Source organism: Triticum dicoccoides, chromosome 5A (genome assembly GCF_002162155.2).
Source record: "Triticum dicoccoides isolate Atlit2015 ecotype Zavitan chromosome 5A, WEW_v2.0, whole genome shotgun sequence".
Lineage (NCBI taxonomy): Eukaryota > Viridiplantae > Streptophyta > Magnoliopsida > Poales > Poaceae > Triticum > Triticum dicoccoides.
Window position 1 is genome coordinate 418,412,616 of NC_041388.1, and position 18,472 is coordinate 418,431,087.

Sequence of the window (18,472 nt, forward strand, 5' to 3'; positions counted from 1 at the left end):
GACTATGGCATTTCTTTTAAAGCCCTTTATGTGGTGTCGCTCAGACGCCCGACTGTGGCATTTCTTTTAAAGCCCTTTATGTGGTGTCGCTAAGACGCCCGACTGTGGCATTTCTTTTAAAGCCCTTTATGTGGTGTCGCTCAGACGCCCGACTGTGGCATTTCTTTTAAAAGCCCTTTATGTGGTGTCGCTAAGATGCCCGACTGTGGCATTGCTTGTTATTTATTTCATAAATTTTAATACTACTATGTTATTGCATATTCGTAAATAACATGCTTGCACGCATCAGAGTTTTATTTATCTTGTGTGACTGACGTCATGAGCATAAACTACTTTCAGCACACCATTGTTATGTTGTACCTGTGTTCATAATGTTTGCGAGTACATTCAAAGTACTCACTGGCTTGTCCCTGGCTATTGTCTTGGCCAGATTTCTTGCACGGAGAGGAGCGACGCGATGACAGCCCCGGAACCTAAGCAACGATGATAGCAGCCTCGTGAAGATAGGAGTTAACCTGGTCAGCTGTTCCTGATGGGAATTGGAGTCCCATAGACGCTGATGATCCACATACCGCTTCCGCCATGAACCATTAGAAACCATTTGTAGTACCCACAGGCCAGAATAGTCTTGTACTACATATGTTGTATTTGCTTGGAGTTTATGTATCAAGATGGTGCCTCATCAGCTAACAGTTATCCTGGGGCTAGTGAGCACAATGGCCATTTTCTGGAAATTAATACCCGGAAAACCGGTCGTGACACATGCTTCGTACGGTGTGACACCCTCAAGGCTGCGGGTGGGAGCTCTGTTCAGAAGGTACACTGCAGTTTTTACTGCCTCTCCCCAGAAATATGCAGGTACAGCCATGCTTTTCATTAGACATCTGGCCATCTCTACAACTGACTGATTTCGCCTCTCTAGCACGCCATTCTGTTGAGGAGAATAGGGCGCCGTGGTGTAGTGCTTCACTCCTTGTTCATTGCAATATTCTCTGAATTCAGTTGAGTTGAACTCCCCACCACGATCGGATCTGAAAGCTCGAAGTTTGCATCTACCTTCAGCCTCTCCCATGACCTTGATTTTTCTGAACTCACTGTATGCCTCGTCCTTGGACCTGAGCAGTTCGATCCACATATAACGGTTGTAATCGTCAACAACCAGAATGAAGTATTTGTTGTCTCTTGGAGTTGGTGGCGTGATGGGTCCGCACAAATCTGTGTGCACAAGCTCTAGTGCCTGCTCTGCTCGATAAGAAGTTGCCTGCAGAAACGGGACACGATGTTGCTTTCCAAGTGCACACCCATCACAGTACTGCTCGATGTGAGCTATCTCCGGCATGCCTCTGACCATTCCTTTTGCAGACATGGTGCGTAGTGCTCTAAATGCAAATGCCCCATCCTTGCGTGCCACTTCCAAGTCTCGTCCTCAACCTTTGTCAGCAGGCACGCCGGCGTGTCAATGGTCAGCACCCCGGTGTACAGCCGGCTGCTAGTGCGCCGGACACGGGCCAGCAGGCGCCGAGACAGATCATGTATGGTCATCACACTACTCTGAATATCAACCTCACACACCCTTCGTCGAGCTGTCCAAGTGAGATTATGTTACTTCTCAGGTTCGGGATGTAGTACACTTCTGACAGAGCGCGCTGCTCGCCTCCTTGTGTCTTGAAAACCACTGAACCTCTCCCACAGATTGCCACATGTGACCCATCTCCAAACTTGAATGTCCCGTGCACAGATTCATCCAGCATGGAGAAGCAACACCTTTCACCTGTCATGTGGCTGCTGGCACCGGTGTCAAAATACCACACCCCGTCCGGCGAAGGAACGGGTATCAGCTTCTCTTCGTTGAGAAACACTTCCTGCGGCGCCACTGCCTCTGACGCAGCAGTGGTGGTGACCACGGCCATTAGAAGCCCCTGATCATGCTCATCCCCAGCACGCACAAGATTTGCTTGCTCCTACTTCCCTTGTTGTCCCTGTTTGTCAAGGTACGACCAACAATCCTTCTTCCAATGACCAGGCTTCCCACAGAAGTGACACTTTCCTTTCTTCTTTCCACCCGACCCACCAGCGCCACTGTTGCCGGCCGCAGGTTTGCCTCCGCCAGATGACTTGGTCTTGGTCGGCTGCTTGTTCTTGCCGGCGCCGCCACCACCGGACGATGAGCCGCCGCCCAGCCTATCATGGGCCAGCCACTCCTCATGAGTGAGCAGAAGGCGCCCGGTGGGTTGCGCGCCATCGTCGAGGTCTTAGTGGTCCTCGCATGCAGAGAAACGTCCAACGAGTTCCTCAATGGACATGGTTTTCAGATCGATTAGAGATTCGATCGCCATGGCCATCGGGCGGTACTTTCGCGGCACCACTCGGAGAAATTTCTGAACGGCCTTGTGCTCGGTGACGGGGTCACCATATAGCTCCAGATCGGCGACGAGGGCGGCGAGACGCAGCCCAAGTCCTTGACGGACTCCCCGTCTTTGCAACGGAGATCCTCGAACTCCCGCCGGCGCACCTGCGCCTGCCTCGCGGGCGCGCTCGCTGCCCATCTGCATGGTCTTGATTGTCTCCCACGCCATCTTCGCCGTGTCCTTTGCGGCCAGCACACGCAGCATCTCCGGCGGGACGCTGGTGAGGATGATCTGCAGCGCGCCGGTCATCGTTCTCGTCGGCGGCGTCATCGATCACCGCAGTCCAGACGCGGGCGACCTGCAACTTAACTTGCATCACCAGCGCCCACTCCTGGTAGTTCATGCGCGTGAGCATAATGGACGACTCGACTCCTCTCGCACGACGCGCTCCATGACGCGGTACTCGCCGCTGCCGCTGCCGGAGAGGCGCGCGAGCGGCGCCTTGGATGAGGGCGTCTTCGACGGCGACCTCGTGCCGCCCTTGTTCTTCCCGTCCGACTTGTCCCCGGACATGACCATGACGGATCAAACACCGCCGCCGCGCCAAGGATCAAACACCAGGGCTCTGATGCCAATTGTCGTTGCCGATGGGATCGAGAGGAGCGAGAGAGAGGTGAACACACGCGAGGGAGGAGACACCAGTATATTTTGTGCCGTCTGTCTGACAGCGTTTTCTGTTATTCCTTCTCTTAACTCAAAGCGATTACAGAGGCTAACTAACTCCCGATCGGCTGCTCCGGATCCGCGTACGTCGCACCATCCCATGACTGCATCACCAGCGCCATACTGACCGGGAGGTTACATCAAACAGAAAAACAGAAAACAAGCGATTGTGCAAAGAGCACGCCTCACGTCCTAGCTATGCATGTGCATGACTCCGTCCCATCGGACTGCATGCATGCCATTATTCTAAACGGCTAACTACGCTGGTGAGCTGAGCTTAGCTAGGCACAACACTCGGCGAAGTGGTCTCGCATGAGCATATCGTTTCCAATATCCCGATTGCGAGGGATGCAAAGACGACCCACTTTGGATTCTTGTCGCTTCCTTGTCTTCCGATCCTCGAGCTCCGTCATGGAGATAACCACCACAATCATTTGCTGCCGGTGGTTGTCGAGCAACGTCCCTACGTCTGAGCCATCACATGAAGATGATTCGTCCTAAAAAAATTGTTCACACGGGCTCAAATCCATCTACAATACGCACCAAAATTTGTAAAATTCTAGATCCGAGGGCGGCCTGGAGATGAGCAAATTGCATTACCGTGTTGAGGCAGAAGCGGTGTGGTGAGGTTGACCTGGGGCGGCGTGCACCTCCAAGTCGGTGGGGCGATGGCGGCACGATGGAGCACGGACTCAAGCCAGCGCTACCAAACTTGGTGCGACATCTGATCCAAAATGAGCCGACAACCTACCACGGGGCGCAGCGAGCGGCGGTGACTTCCAGGGCGGTGGGAATCGAAAGAAGGTGGCCAGAATCGACGTAGGCACACGACGGCTGTTGGCTGGTGGCCGACGAGAAAGAAATTCGCGCAGACTGAAATAACCCTCCAGCCTAGGGTTTCGTCCAATACAGGGCATGGTAGCGTAACACGCGCAACCCTTCTATCTGCGGATTGGGGGGGATGGGGGGGCGATTTTTCCGCAGCCTTCAATTTTTTTTAAAGGTCGGGGTGGTTTGTGGTGTCCGCCTTGGATGCTTTTTTCATCCAAAACGGCTAATTAGAGGTGCTCTAACATTGTGCTGGGCCGGGTATCACTTGAAACAAGAAACGTAACAAAAGAAGCTCCTCAAACACCAGAAAGATGGACAAAATGGCTTACCTTTCCCTTGGATGATCCATTTTGCTGCTTCTTTGAAGACAGACAGAAACTTTGCAGCAGCAAATAATATAATCTGGTTTGTAGAGCAGAAGACATCTAGTCAGATAATTAATGGGATGTGAAAAGAAAATAAAGACCAGTACCTGCTTTTTGATTTTTTATTTTTCAAAAACAAAAGGGGCGGCATCCTTTTCTAAGGGCGATGACCGATGGAAGCTTGTTTGGAGACACAAAATCGACAAGGGCAAATGCTCTGGACCCACCATCCACATAAATACATTATTTACACCATAGAAGGTCAATCCCCGCGCGCATAGGAAGGAAAACAATGAGAATATCGGCTATTTGTCACTTGGAACACATGGCTTTGTAAAAGGGTCCGAATAACTGCCACACGTGTGGCGTCGACGGGAACCCGCCCGCACGCCTCGTGTGGCATGGACGGGAACAGGCCCGCACGACCACGTCCGCGTGCACAAACGCGCGGCCCGCACGTCCGTTCCGTGCCAACCCCACCCGCACTGCCCTGTCCGGGTAAGCCGACCCGCTGCCCGCACGACCAACCAGTTCCCGGTCTCCGATCCATCCCCTCCCTCGTCTGCCGCCATCGTTCCCCACCTCTCGAACCCCGACCTCCGTCGCCGGTCATCTCTGGTTGCCATGGCAAACAGAGCAGATCCGTAAGGCACTCCCACCTCAAAACCACACCCCAACCCTCCCCACCCCCAGCCCCAAACTCCAACCAAGCCCTCCGAAGACGATCATCTAAAACCCAGGTGAAAATCTCTCGATCTGAACCTTCTCATCCTTAAAAGCTGAAAATCTCCCGATCTTGTGCTGGATCTATGCTATAGGGGGAGAACACTACATGGTTCAGTGTGTAGTCGCAATTGCCAGGCAGAGTACACCAGATCTGCCATGTACTAACGTTTGAAATTGACTTAATTTCCTAGTTTAATTGACGCAAGTAGTTGGGTACGAAAAAGGACGGTAGGGGCAAAATTTTGGAATGAAGAGGGCTGGAAGAAATTAATTGCCACTTGTGTATAACGACAGTTGCCACCTTTCGTTGTCAGTAGCTGCCACCTATTATGACCCGTCGATTGCCATCCATATCTTCTGTGTGCAAGCAGCAGAAGAATGCTATTCTTGTGGATTGTTGATGCCTTCTTGTTCATGCAGAGATTGAGAACACGTTGGAAAAGAAGGGAGACACGGAAAGAATGAATCACGAAGGTGGCGCTGGTGATTGGGGTTCTCAAAGGCCAGAAACAGCCCCTTGGGATGCAACAGAGTACAGTCAGCTCATCTCTTCAGGGCCGTTGCTGCCACTACTGGAACAGTATGCAGTCGTAGGTATGATGTGTGCTATCAAAAAGAAGAGAATAGTTGCCATCTTCGCGACGATGAAGATGACATTCTACTTATGTCGTACACTGTCATTTTTTAGCAGGTTCTTATGACCAAAACACAATTAGGGAGGCCCCGTGGCAAGTTCACTCGCAAGGCGCTAACACTGACAAATGTACGGGCAACCAACTTCAACTAGCTTGTATGGACAATCAAGGTAATGTAAAAACGACAAAAAAGAGCGCATACTGCTATGGACATGAAAAATGAACATGCAAAAAAACTAGCAAAAGGACTCACGACTTACCGCGGTGTGAAAATGCAGAGCCTTCGTGCAGCGCGTGGCATCAGGCACCGCCAATGTACCTGCCATCAACGTCATACACAGGTCAGTCCATAAAATAAGGTGAAGTTGCAGATGATCAATTAGCAGAAGGAGCATAGGTGGCAACTGCAATTGCCATGACTGGTCATCTACAGTTGCCATGTATTAGAAAACTACATTTGACATCCCTGCACATCTGTTGTTGCCATCCATGGACAAATGTAGTTGCCAGGGGAGAACAACTGCAGTTGCCATGCCAGTGCAACTACATTTGCCATGTCATGGCACTGCAGCTGCCATGGAGGAACAACTGCGGTTGCCATGCTGATGCAAATACATTTGCCTTGCCAATAAAACTGCAGTTGCCACATCAGGGGCAACTGCAGTTACCGTGCTAGCACAAAATACAGTTGCCATGAATTTGACCAACCACTGCTATGCACACAGGTTATTACGCTGGTGGTACCCCGGCAAACGTCTCGTGGCAACCTTCACAAATTGCAGGTGGGGGCAGTCATTTTGGTGTCCCAGGCAACACGGGAATGTCGAATGCAACACACCAAGGTAAGGGAAAAAAATCTGAACCAGGAAAACAACAGTACCTTTGATATTTGAAGTTATTTGCATGCAAAAACAAACTAGTTGCCATGTTTGTTGAAACAATAGCTGCCATCACTGGACAGCTATAGCTGGCGTGCATGCCCACGCACAGACTAGTGGCTTGCTGTTTGAAAAATTGTCGTGCAAAATCACTCGTAGATGGTGTGATCCGTTGCGATACACATGTTATTCAAACATAAAACTTAAATCTCGTACCTATTTTCCCTATCGCAGGGCCTACAACTACAGTTAACAGCAGCGCAAGGACATCTACTGCGGGGAGCTCTGAGCGCATGGAAGACGCGTTCCACCAGCCAGCAGACACTCGTGCCGCAGACAATTTCGAGTCACAGTCGGGAATGGCAATCATTCCAGCAATACAGACAAGCACCCCTTTGAACACAATCACTGACAACACTCAAGTAGAAGGAACTGCCGCCGATACTGAAGTGAATGATGAAAGTGACGACGAGGCAGAAGATGACGAAGATGGTGGGCAATCAGAGATCGTGGTACCTCAGCCACCGTACATTGGGCAGAGATTTGAATCGTTCGAGGAAGCAAAGGAATACTACCAGACATATGCAAAGTTCCATGGATTTGCGGTCAACACCGAGTACCATAGAAAAATTAGGAAAACTAATGAGTACAGCAGAGGTGAGATGAGGTGCCACAAGGCACGGAGGAACAAGAAGGTGAAAGGTGATGCGCCTGTCGTTCTGGAACGAAAAAGAGGAATCATTCTCAAGACGGGATGCCCTGTCCGGTGTAAGCTAAACGTAGATGGAACACAGTATGTGGTCACTGAATATTTTGACGAGCACAACCACAGTCTCATAAAGAAGTTCGACCTGGTCAAATTTCTGACCGCCCACAGAGGATTCACCCCAGTCGTAAGACAATTCGTAAAGCTGCTACATGACTGTAACATCGGTCCATCAAGAATGGTCCAGATACTATCACTCATCCACAGCAAAAAGGGGAAGCTGAGTAGCATGCCCTACATACCGGCTGACGTCACAAACCTACAGGCCAAGTACCGTAGAGAGAGCAGGCTGGCTGACATAGAGGCTACAATTGCCTACTTCGATGAGAAAGCAAAGGAAGATCCAGATTTCTTCTACAGGATAAGGTTGGACGATGAGGACCGTGCCAGGAACATGTATTGGGTGGATGGTGCTGCAAGGAGAGCCTACAAACATTTCCGAGATTGCATTTCGTTTGACGCGATGTACCTCACCAATATGTACAAGATGCCATGCGCTCCGTTCATAGGAATAAATAACCACAATCAGTCGTTGCAGTTCGGCTGCGGGCTCGTTCGGAACGAAGACACGGATGGGTACGTCTGGTTGTTCAAGACCTTCTTGGAGTGCATGGATGGACTTTCTCCGATGAACATAATAACAGACCAGGATTTTAGCATGCGTGCTGGCATAGAGGGGGTCTTTCCGTTGGCAGTGCACAGGCACTGCAGGTGGCACATAATAAAGAAGGCTGAGGAGACCCTAGGACCGTTCTTTGCTGACCGTCCAGAGCTGCACAAGGCATTCGAGCTATGCGTGGACCACAGCTTGACGATCGAGGAGTTTGAAAGGAGCTGGATGGCCATGGTTGAAACGCATCAAGTCCAAGACAATGAGACGCTTGCTAGTCTGTGGGAGAAGCGAATGTACTGGGTGCCCGCCTACTTCATGCAGTGCTTCTTCCCTTTTCTACAGACTACGCAGCGCGGCGAGGGGTTCAATGCTGTGTTGAAGCGATACGTGAGCCCTGGCAACTCATTGCTACAGTTTGCCAAGCAGTACACAGCTCTGCAACAAAAAATTCTAGGTTCTGAGCTGCAGCAAGAAGCTACCACCGCGCTAAAGCAGCCGAAATTGCTAACGTACTTACCAATGGAGAGGCAAATGAGCAAGATATACACAAACAAGATCTTTAACAAGTAAGTCAGTTGCATTACGGTCTTATTTGCGCAAAAAGAACTAGGGCAGTAGCTGCCATATAGAGTGCAAATGCAGTTGCCATGATATGCAGTTGCCATGTTTAATGCAATACTGTTTGCCATGCTTACTCAGCTGCAGTTGCCATGTTTTGATGAAATTTCTGTTTACAATGCTTACTCGGATACATTTTTACATGTTCAATGAAGTGCAGGTGCCATGTTTAATGAACTGTACTTCCATTGGGGCATGTTGGTATGCAAATGCCAATGTCAACTGAAAAAATGTCATACTGTCAACACATATGCTGAATATACAAATTGCCATGTTTAATAAAATGCAACTGCCATGTTTGTTGAAAATGCAATTCCCATGTTTACTGAAATGTAGATGCCCATGTTTGATGCAATGTGCTTCCATTGGGGAAAACATTTTCAGTGTACTACAGTTGCCATGTCTGGTGTACTGCAGTTGCCATGTCTACTGAACTGCAGTTGCCATGTTCAGTGTACTGCAGTTGCCATGTCTGGTGTACTGCAGTTGCCATGTCTGGTGTACTGCAGTTGCCATGTTCAGTGTGCTATGTTTGCCATGTTTAGTATACTATGATTGCCATATTCAAAAACAAAAATCTATTTCTATTCCCATGACAGCATAACGTGCTACAAAAAAAAAGGATCGCACGATAGATTAACATAAAGCACAGAAAACTTGCAGATTCTAGGAAGAAATAAAGCGTGCCAGCATGTTCACGGCTTTCTAGGTGGACGAACATACGTTCAAGGTGTTTCTATTTTGGGCATGTCGGATTCAGAACCTGAAGACCCAGACAAAGGAAGGAACTACTTCGTGAAAGCCTCGATAGGCGAAGGCGAGTACTACTGCCAATGCTGCAAGTTCGAACGGGACGGCATTGTGTGTTGTCACATACTAAAAGTGATGGACATGAACGCTATGACACGGATGCCCCGCCATTTCATAAGGCGATGATGGACTTGGGACGCTGACGACGCGTTGGCACCGCAGACAACACACGCGGTTCTGGCTGTGCTTGATGAGAGACCTGAGTCAACCATGGAAGCCGTGAGGCACGTAGTGCTGATAAAGAACTATGTTGAGCTAATTGATGAAGCGTGCAAAAGTGATGAGACAGCAAGAGTCACAGAAAAACACAGGAAGGCACTGAAAAGAGAGCTTGATGAGATCAAGAAGAGGAAAGCTGAGGAAGCCTTACACCGGTTCCCCCGCACATCAAGTGTGCCTTCATCGACGGGGCCATCGTCTGAAAACTCGGACATAGGATCTGGAACAGCAAGCACACAAACGCAGGTCAGGAACCCACCCCGTTCCATCACAAAGGGTCGCCCAAGAGAGATAAGGTACAAGTCAGGATTGGAGATTCAAGCAAAGCACAAGAAAACGAAGAAAGCGGCGGGCAATCCATTAGCAGAAATTGGGGCATTGCGGCATGGTCCTTGTGGACATTTTGTTTTGTACCCTATACGATGAGATTTTTTGTTTTTAAAATTGGGAGAATAACTACTAAGGAACATCAAAAAAGGAAAGGAACAAATTCATTGACTGCAGAAATGCAGTTGCCATGTTATGGGTGCTTAATCTGCCATGTTATGTGTATTAAATCTGCCATGTTATGTGTATTAAATCTGCCATGTTATGTGTATTAAATCTGCCATGTTATGTGTACTAAAAATATGTCATGCTATTTTATACTAAAAATATGCCATGCTACTTTGTACTAAATATGCCATGCTAGTTGTACTGGAGCTGCCATGTTAGTTGTACTGGATCTGCCATGTTAGTTGTACTGTATCTGCCATGTTAATTATGCTTGATCTGCCATGTTGTTTGAACTGTAATTGCCATGTTAGCTGTGCTTAAAATATGCCATGGTATTTGAAATGACTATGCATGACATATATTTCCATGACAAATACCATGCGGTTTAGAGAAACATAGTGTGTTGTGGGCAATGTATGGAAAATCAAGTTGGACAAAGGCGGAACGTGCATAAACTGCAGCCAAGGTTGTGGCTGCATGATCAACCCTGCCCCCCATGCTAGCCGGTGCTACCGCATGTATGTTGAACTACATTTGCCATCTGTTTTAAAACATCATAGACGCAATCAAAAACAGCAAAATTGATGATGTATGTGATGAAACCATTGTAATAATGATAAAACATAAAAACATATGTGCATTAACGCCTAAAAATAGGTTCACGTCCACACATATATTATAGAACTACTGAAAATGTCGCTCACACACCACCACTACATAGTGGCATACGCTGGGTTGCAGTTGTAACATAGCACACAAACATAGTTTTCGACAATAACAAGATAGATAAGTAGCTTACATTCCTCAGCAACAGAATGTAAGGTATGCGTCCGGTGTCTAACACCACATGATCACTTGTACTTCTTGTTGATTTTCTTGACAGCTTCCTCCATGAACTCGCGTGCTCCAGACCGCTTGTTGAAATCTTCGTTCGTCAACCAGTTCCACGTGTGGATTTTCCGTAGCTCAACAATTGTTGTAGCTGTGATAGCGGGGACGATTCTGCCTTCCCACTTTGCAAAGTATTCCAGCGCGTGAAAGCCGCAGTCCGTACTGCACGAGAAAAAGACTCAGATGAACACGCAAAAAAGGACAGACGTAGCAAAGATAGACTTCAATTCAGATGTGACAACAAAAAAGAGGGGTTGCATTGATGTAAACGGCACATAAAAGGAGGGGAAAAAGAAATTACGTGTTCCCTTGCTTCACAGTCGCCACATACTCAATCGGGAAATGTCTGATCTGGACCTTTGAATTTTCGTAGTGATGGTTCCATGTCTCTTTGAGGTTGTTGATGAAGAATTCGGCATGCGTAGTAAGATCTGAATCAGCTCCCGAACGGATTGAATCAAGCACCTCGAAGCGTTGGTTCTTCAGGTCCAGACAGATCGCGTAATGGTGACCACACTTGTCGTGTTGGGCATGTGGTGCAAGCTCCTGGAACATGGGGAACATGACCTGCATTTAAAAAGAAATGAGAAGCAGAGTTCACATAAAAAGAAGAGCAGAGAGACAAAAAAATTAGAATCATGTAGGATGTTTTTTGGTTATGGGTGGGGGTAGTTGAAGGAAAGTTGCCGTCCATGTATGTACAAGATGTGCCGTGCATTTCGAAAAATCAAATTGCCACATGGTTCGCACGGGATGCACAAAACAAAAGAAGAAAAATGTGCATGGCAACTGTTGCCACATGAAAAAGATCTGACACACAATCAAAAAGTGCAGAAGATGGCAAAAACCACACCACGTGAAAAAATAGTGTAGACAGGGGAGGAGTACTCACATATTTCTTCAGAAAGCTTGAATTCACCGTGCTGAGCGAAATTCTTCCTCAGAATTTTGTGGTGGAAGTCACCATCCCATATTTTGCATGTCACGCTGTAATGCATGATGACCTTGTCGGCGCACATATCGATGTGATTGTTGATGTAGTCGATCCCTCATGCAATTACATTCGTCGACATTTTACCATTTGGCCTCACGGACTCGGCGAGATCACCCAGGTCGACGTACGTCGCTCCGCATTGAATGACTTCGGTTCTGTCCAAACATGAGCTGTATGAAAATGACATAACACAGAAGAATCATGCCTGCTAAGTAAAAATATATATGAAAGAACTAAAACGTAAGCGCATCATGTATAGGGAGTACGAAGAAAAAGATGAAAATGTTAAAAAAAAGAACAAAGCAAAATGAGTGATTATAGGGTGTGGTCATTTACGCTTTCAACTCCTTCATGTGCTTGCTGCTGGACCTCGCATTTCCAAACCGCTTGATGATGTCGTACAGCTGGGTCTGTTCCTTAGTGGCCCTAAATTCGGGCTCGTAGTCTTCCGCGGGAGGTGCGTGAACTACCCTCTGCTGTCTCACAGAACCAGGGGTCGCGCTTCTGATGGTATCCTTAGTTGCCATCTCTGCAGTCAAGTTGGAACTTGATTGCCCTTGCCCTCGCGATGTCCTCCTCTGCAATGCTGCCTCCTCAATCTTGCGGTAAGCTTCATCAAGTGACGGTGAAATTTCCTCAGGGGTGCCTGCAATGATTCAAAAAAAAGTGTGTTAGGATAAGGAGAAAGTCAGAAAACATATGGATTGTGAGGAAATAGGGTGTATGATGTGAGATGTAGGTAGAAAAAAGTGGGGAAATTGCCATGTGTGGTGCAACTACGGTGGCCATGTCATGGCAACTGCAGTTGCCATGCAGTTGTGATGAATTAGCATTCAGATGGCCTGTGGTTGCCATGTCACATCAAATGCAGTTGCCATGTTGTGTCAACTCCACTTGCCATGTGATTACTGTATAGAAAAAATGCAGAATGGTAACAAAAAAAATGCAGGTGACATGGTGTCGCAAATCCAGTTGCCATATGTAATGCACTATATTTGCCATGTGTCAGCAAATACAGTTGCCATGATGAATCAACTTCAGTTGCCATGTGTTTACCCAAATGTCAAAATGCAGCATGGCAACAACCAAAAAAAATGTAGGCCATGGTGCATCAAAATCCACTTGCCATGTCATCACACCGTAGTTGCCATCGCAAGTGAGAACACCCCGAAAAGAATATGATTGGGACAAAATTCAAACTACAAAAGATGTAGACACGAAAATCGTAAGGACATGACAAGTGTACCTTGCACAATTGGCTCCGCGAACTTGACAGCCTTCCTGCCCTCGACCATTGGCTGCGCCATCATTGCAGACGTGCCTCCTGGAAAAGCAAAGGCAACTGGCATAGGATCATGCACCACCGCTTGGTCTTGACTTATGCCAAGGCTGAAGCTCGGTGGGGTAAATGCCATTGGGTGCCTCTCATTCCTACTGGCCGGACCACGAATGATTTGCGGAGCAGAATCCAATGGTGAAAGATCAACAAACATATCTGAATCGGCCGCTACAGAATGTTCGGGCTTGTTTGCAGGGCGGGGCGTGTTGTTAGCGGTATCAGCAGCAGCTTTCATGGCAATCTTCTTGTTTGGGCTGTAGGGGACACCAACATTGACTGGCAGCCTGGAAGTGCGCAGATTTATGTTGGGGATTTCCACTGCGGGTAAAGGCGCAGTCTGCTCCGGCCGTTCACCTGCGTCACTCGTGCCAGACTTGACAACTGCATCAGTTGTGCTCCAGTCTTGCGGGTTCTCCATCACATTGCTTTGGGCGGTTGGTGGGAACAGTGTGGATGCAGGAACATACCCAGACTCATCTCTCGTGCTCCTAGATACAGCCGGTGCATCGGGTATGACTGTTGGTTGCTTACGGGGGCTGCGACACCTAGGTGGAAGACCAGCACGCGCCACGGTAACCTTAGCAGTATCTGCACCGACAGGGGCTGGAGCTGTTGTGCCAGGACTCTCACCTGTAGATGGCATATCCTTATGAACTGCCGCCTCAGTGGCTTCTGTCATGGACACAGGTGTGCCATCACGCACGCGCTTGGAGTCAGTGTCAGAAGAGCGGGAATCTTCCTTGCCTATGTTCGTCTCGGGAGCGTCCACTTCAACACTTGCTGATGGGGTGGCGTGGCTCACTGCGGCATCCTTCATTGCCAGAAGAGTTGGCAATATTTCAGCTGTCCTGGCAGATATCGACTCATCACTCCCCGATGTACGGATGCCTGTTGTTCTAGCCTGGGCATCCGCAGCCGGCGGAGATGGTCGGCCACTTGCATCAGAGTTGGTGGGAGCAGTCATCGGTGCAGCAGCAGTATTGTCGCCGGGTGCCTCATGTACATTTGAGTTGCCCCCCGTTGACAACTTTGAATGTAGTCGTTCAAGCGGATCATTGATGCTATGCTTGGCCCCGCGCGTAGTAGTCTTCTTCACCCTGCAAAAAGAAAAAAAATCACATGAGAAAGGTTTGAAAAAATGAGCAAAAATATGTTTTGCAAAATGGTAGAAACCTTAAAGTGAATGAAAAACAAGTGGAAAGTTAGTAGTTGCCATGTAATGGGAACTTGAGTTGCCATGTGTCATGGTTAGCAGTTGCCATTCAGCAGTAGTTGCCATGTTAGCAAATTGAAGAATGAAAAAATAGATGTATGTTCTGTCAGGAATGCAATTTGAAACCTGTGTGTGGGATGAGCTCACAAAGCCATAGGTAAAAAATGGCAGTTGCCATTAGGTAGAGGGTTAGATGCCAGTTGCCCTAGATGACAGTTGCCATGTAAAGACCAAATATGAGTTGCCGTAAACTAAAAAAAATGAAGGAAGAAATCATTTGGGGGAAGAGAGGTTGCCGCGTGGGTGATGGTGACAGAAGATCATGTGACAAAGCTGAACAAATAGCATTGGAAAATTCAAGGAAAAAAACAATATGTAAATGAAAGCACATGGATGAACATACTTCTTGACTGGCTTCCTCAGGTCTGGCAACACAACAGGATCCCCGGTGTTGGTCATCGTCGTACAAGGAGACGACCTGGTGGAAGGGGTGTCACCAGCAATGGGGGCACCTTTGTTCAAGCGAGCAGAAGCAAGGGTTGGCGTTGGCGCCTGTTTCTTTGTAACTGCTCGTCCACCAGCGGTCGGCTCGCTGCAAATAACAGATGGAGGGAAAAAGGCAAGGTGGCAAATGTCAGACAACAAACCCGTTTCCGCGCTTGACAAAAAAAAGTGCAAAGAAAATGGATGAGATTGTTCCAAGAAAATAGACACATCGGAAAACTAAAATTGAAAGTCGAACCTCCTCCTGGCAGCTACGGGATCGGTCTTAGACTTCTTGCCATGAGAACCCTACCCAACATCATCTGGAGCCCTCCCCCTCCTTGATGGCAACACCCCCTGGCCTCTCGCAGCCGTCTGTTCTTTCACTTTCTCCGGTGGGGGGGCATCTGTTGCATCCTTTCCCCTGTTGCCGCCTCTGCGAACTTCAGCTTGTTCATCGTCATCCGTGTCCTGATGCACATTGTCCATGTCGTCGTCGTCATCCTTGCTGAGGCCAGCGTCTCCATCTACATCATCTTGTGTGTCGCCAGGCTCTTGGGAACTGTTGTAGTCATACCGGCCACGGCAACCGGTTGGCCGATGTGTACGTTCTAGGACAAATGAAGTGAACTGCCTCGCAACCGCGTCGCTGTCAGAGGCACCGAGGGACGTCCATCCCTCAACCAACTTCCCGAGCAATCCGGTCATTCCGGAAGCAAACTGCCCAATTAGATGCTCAACTGGTGCCCTCGCCTGTCCACGAAAACAAGAAGCATCAACAACAACCCGTATTGAAGTCACTTGCGCAACATCAACATGTAATCCACAGCAAACCATGGATGTAGACATTTTGATTACCTCAGAAGGGCAAGACGGAGCTGAGTGCACGTCCATCCACTTTCCAAATTTTTGAGGCCCCCCAAACACGCTGTAGTCTATAGCATGCTTGGCCATCAGCTATGAAAAACAAAAAAGAAAAATGTAAGCATGCCTTATAAACCACGGAGGGTTGCGTCATGTCAAATTTGTAAGCATGCCGTGTGAAAAAGACATAAACAAAAACTAACCTGTAGTTTTCCATACGTGCCATCAGTTGCCCTGTCTGCGGCAAGCACAGCCTTGACAGCGCTGATGGTCCACGCAGAAACAGCAAACTTGTGCGTAGACGGCGGGCCTCCTACCCCAGTGAAATCCACGGTGGACAGATCAAGACAGTCGACATACATGAGCTGATTTAAAACAATTTTACAAAGAAAAGAAAATATCAGTTGCCATCATGGGTACTTTGTAGTTCAAAAAAAAGAGCAGGATAATGTATGATCCAACGATAATATGTATGTGCTAGTTGCCATCAAAGTGTGATGGCAGTTGCCATCCTACTGTGATAGCAGTTGCCATGCTAATATAAAGGCAGTTGCCACATTGTTAGTATGACAGTTGCCATGTTGTCATTATGGCAGTTGCCACATTGTCACTATGGCAGTTGCCATCTTGTTATGGCCAGATTGTCATGCATGAATAAAAGTGTGTTATAAACAAAGAGTTCACACAGAGATCTGGTAAAAATAAATACCATTAAATGCAGGCGACAACCCTTCTGGTACATCTTGTTTTTGAAAGCATCATGGAGAAAGTCGGCAAGAAACTTACACCAGTTCATATTCTTCACATTTTTCAGATTCGCCTGCACCACACAAAATTTCAGGGCAAAATAGTTTGCCGCGTCAGAAATCAAACGGAAGAAACGCAACGAAAACACTGGCAGTAGTAAGTATGGATCATTCACCAGGATGGGGAAACATTTGTTGCTTGGGCGAAGAGAAGTGGTCGGCGCGAAAACAGCTGAGATGAGATACATGAGTAGCTTCATCTTGAAAACTTCTCCGTGCGTCGTCATGGCCTGCAGCGAATCTGCCAGTACAGACGTGTTCAGCATGGACTCCAATCCAGGAAACAAACGGGCGAATAGCTCTTCCTCGATCTCATTATTGACCTCGTACGGGACTTTGATATGTCCACGAGGCACACCCAAAGTGAAGAACACGGATTCCTCATTCAATGGAAGTCTTCCCCGTCCCGGAATCACGAATTCCCTGGAGGCGGGATCGTATATCTCACCAAGCCAGTCGCATACAGGGTTGACAAGTTTCGTGCATCGGACATCCATCAGAACCTGCATACCCATCTCAGTAGCAGCTCCCTTTTGATCGTCAGTGAATTTGTCAATCAACACAGTCAGACGTTCCTGGGAGGCTCTGTTGCGAATACATTTCTTCTTCTGCGAAAAACAGACACAAAAGTGTTGAGCTGTTGCCATGTTTTTGCAATGTCATGAAAATTTAGTTCATGATGGACGACTGCAAAAAGATCTAGGTGCCAACAAATAACATAAATCAGGAGGAGGGGGCGGGTGTGCGGACAGTTACCTCATCGCCCTCTTTTCTCCGTCCAGTTGCCCGGTTACGTTGAGGTGGATCCATGAAATCGTCGTCATCATTTTGATGATCGCCACGAGCCATTCTGCTGATGTAGGAAGAAACCAAATTGTTAAGGGCGAAAATGTAAATGCAATGGGTAAGCATTTGCCACCTAACAGAAAAATGTCAACTATTTGAATGCAAATGTGGTTGCCATATTATGCAGCCAGTTTGCCACACTGTCATATCTGTATTGTGGCAACAGACATTGTGTTCACATACTATATTGCCACATGATTATACAATCCAAGTGGCAAACACGCACACTCGATGTGCACATTAGTTCCGTCCAGTGCTACCAATTGTGGCAACTATCAAAGTGTGGAAACTGTCACAAATAATTCAGAAAAAAAACAGGTCTCACAAATGAAAAAGCATGTTTGTGGTTACTATCATGTAAATTCAGCAAAAAATCCGTTTGCCTCGTGGAAGAGCGTGTGTGTGGCAACTATCTCATTCATTCAGTAAAAATTAGTTGCCCCTGTGTGTGAGCTTGAACACATTTGTGGCAACTATGACAGTCAGTTTCAGAAAATATGTTGCCGCAAAAGAGAACACATTTGTGGCAACTGCCACATTTGTTCAGGTAGTTTAGTTGCCACACATTTGTTCACGTTCAGTCATACTGCCATAGTTGCCACATTCAGAATGCATATTTTTGTGGTTACTATCATACAAGTTCAGCAGAATTCAGTTTGCCACATGGGAAGAGCATGCGTGTGGCAACTGTCACAGTTGTTCAATGAAATTAGTTGCCCCTATGTGAAAGCTTGAGTGTGGCAACTATGACAGTCATTTTCGGAAATCTGTTGCCACAGAGGAGAACACGTTTGTGGCAACTACCACATTTCTTCAGGTAGTTTAGTTGCCACACATTTGTTCATGTTCAGTGATACTGCCAATTTCGTCACATTCTGCAGTTTCAAACCCAAAACTAAACTAGATCTAGGTTTCAATGGCAACTACTTCGACCTCAAAATCACCCTTACAATTCTCGCGCGAAATGACTGCAACCCCAAATTTCGAACCAATGCGCACCAAAACAACC

At 47.7% G+C, this 18,472-nt stretch overlaps 1 pseudogene; it reads left to right on the forward strand.

Moving 5' to 3' along the window:
• The first annotated feature begins 2,799 nt into the window (after positions 1 to 2,799).
• On the forward strand, positions 2,800 to 9,775 carry LOC119299648 (annotated as a pseudogene).
• Positions 9,776 to 18,472: the final 8,697 nt, after the last annotated feature.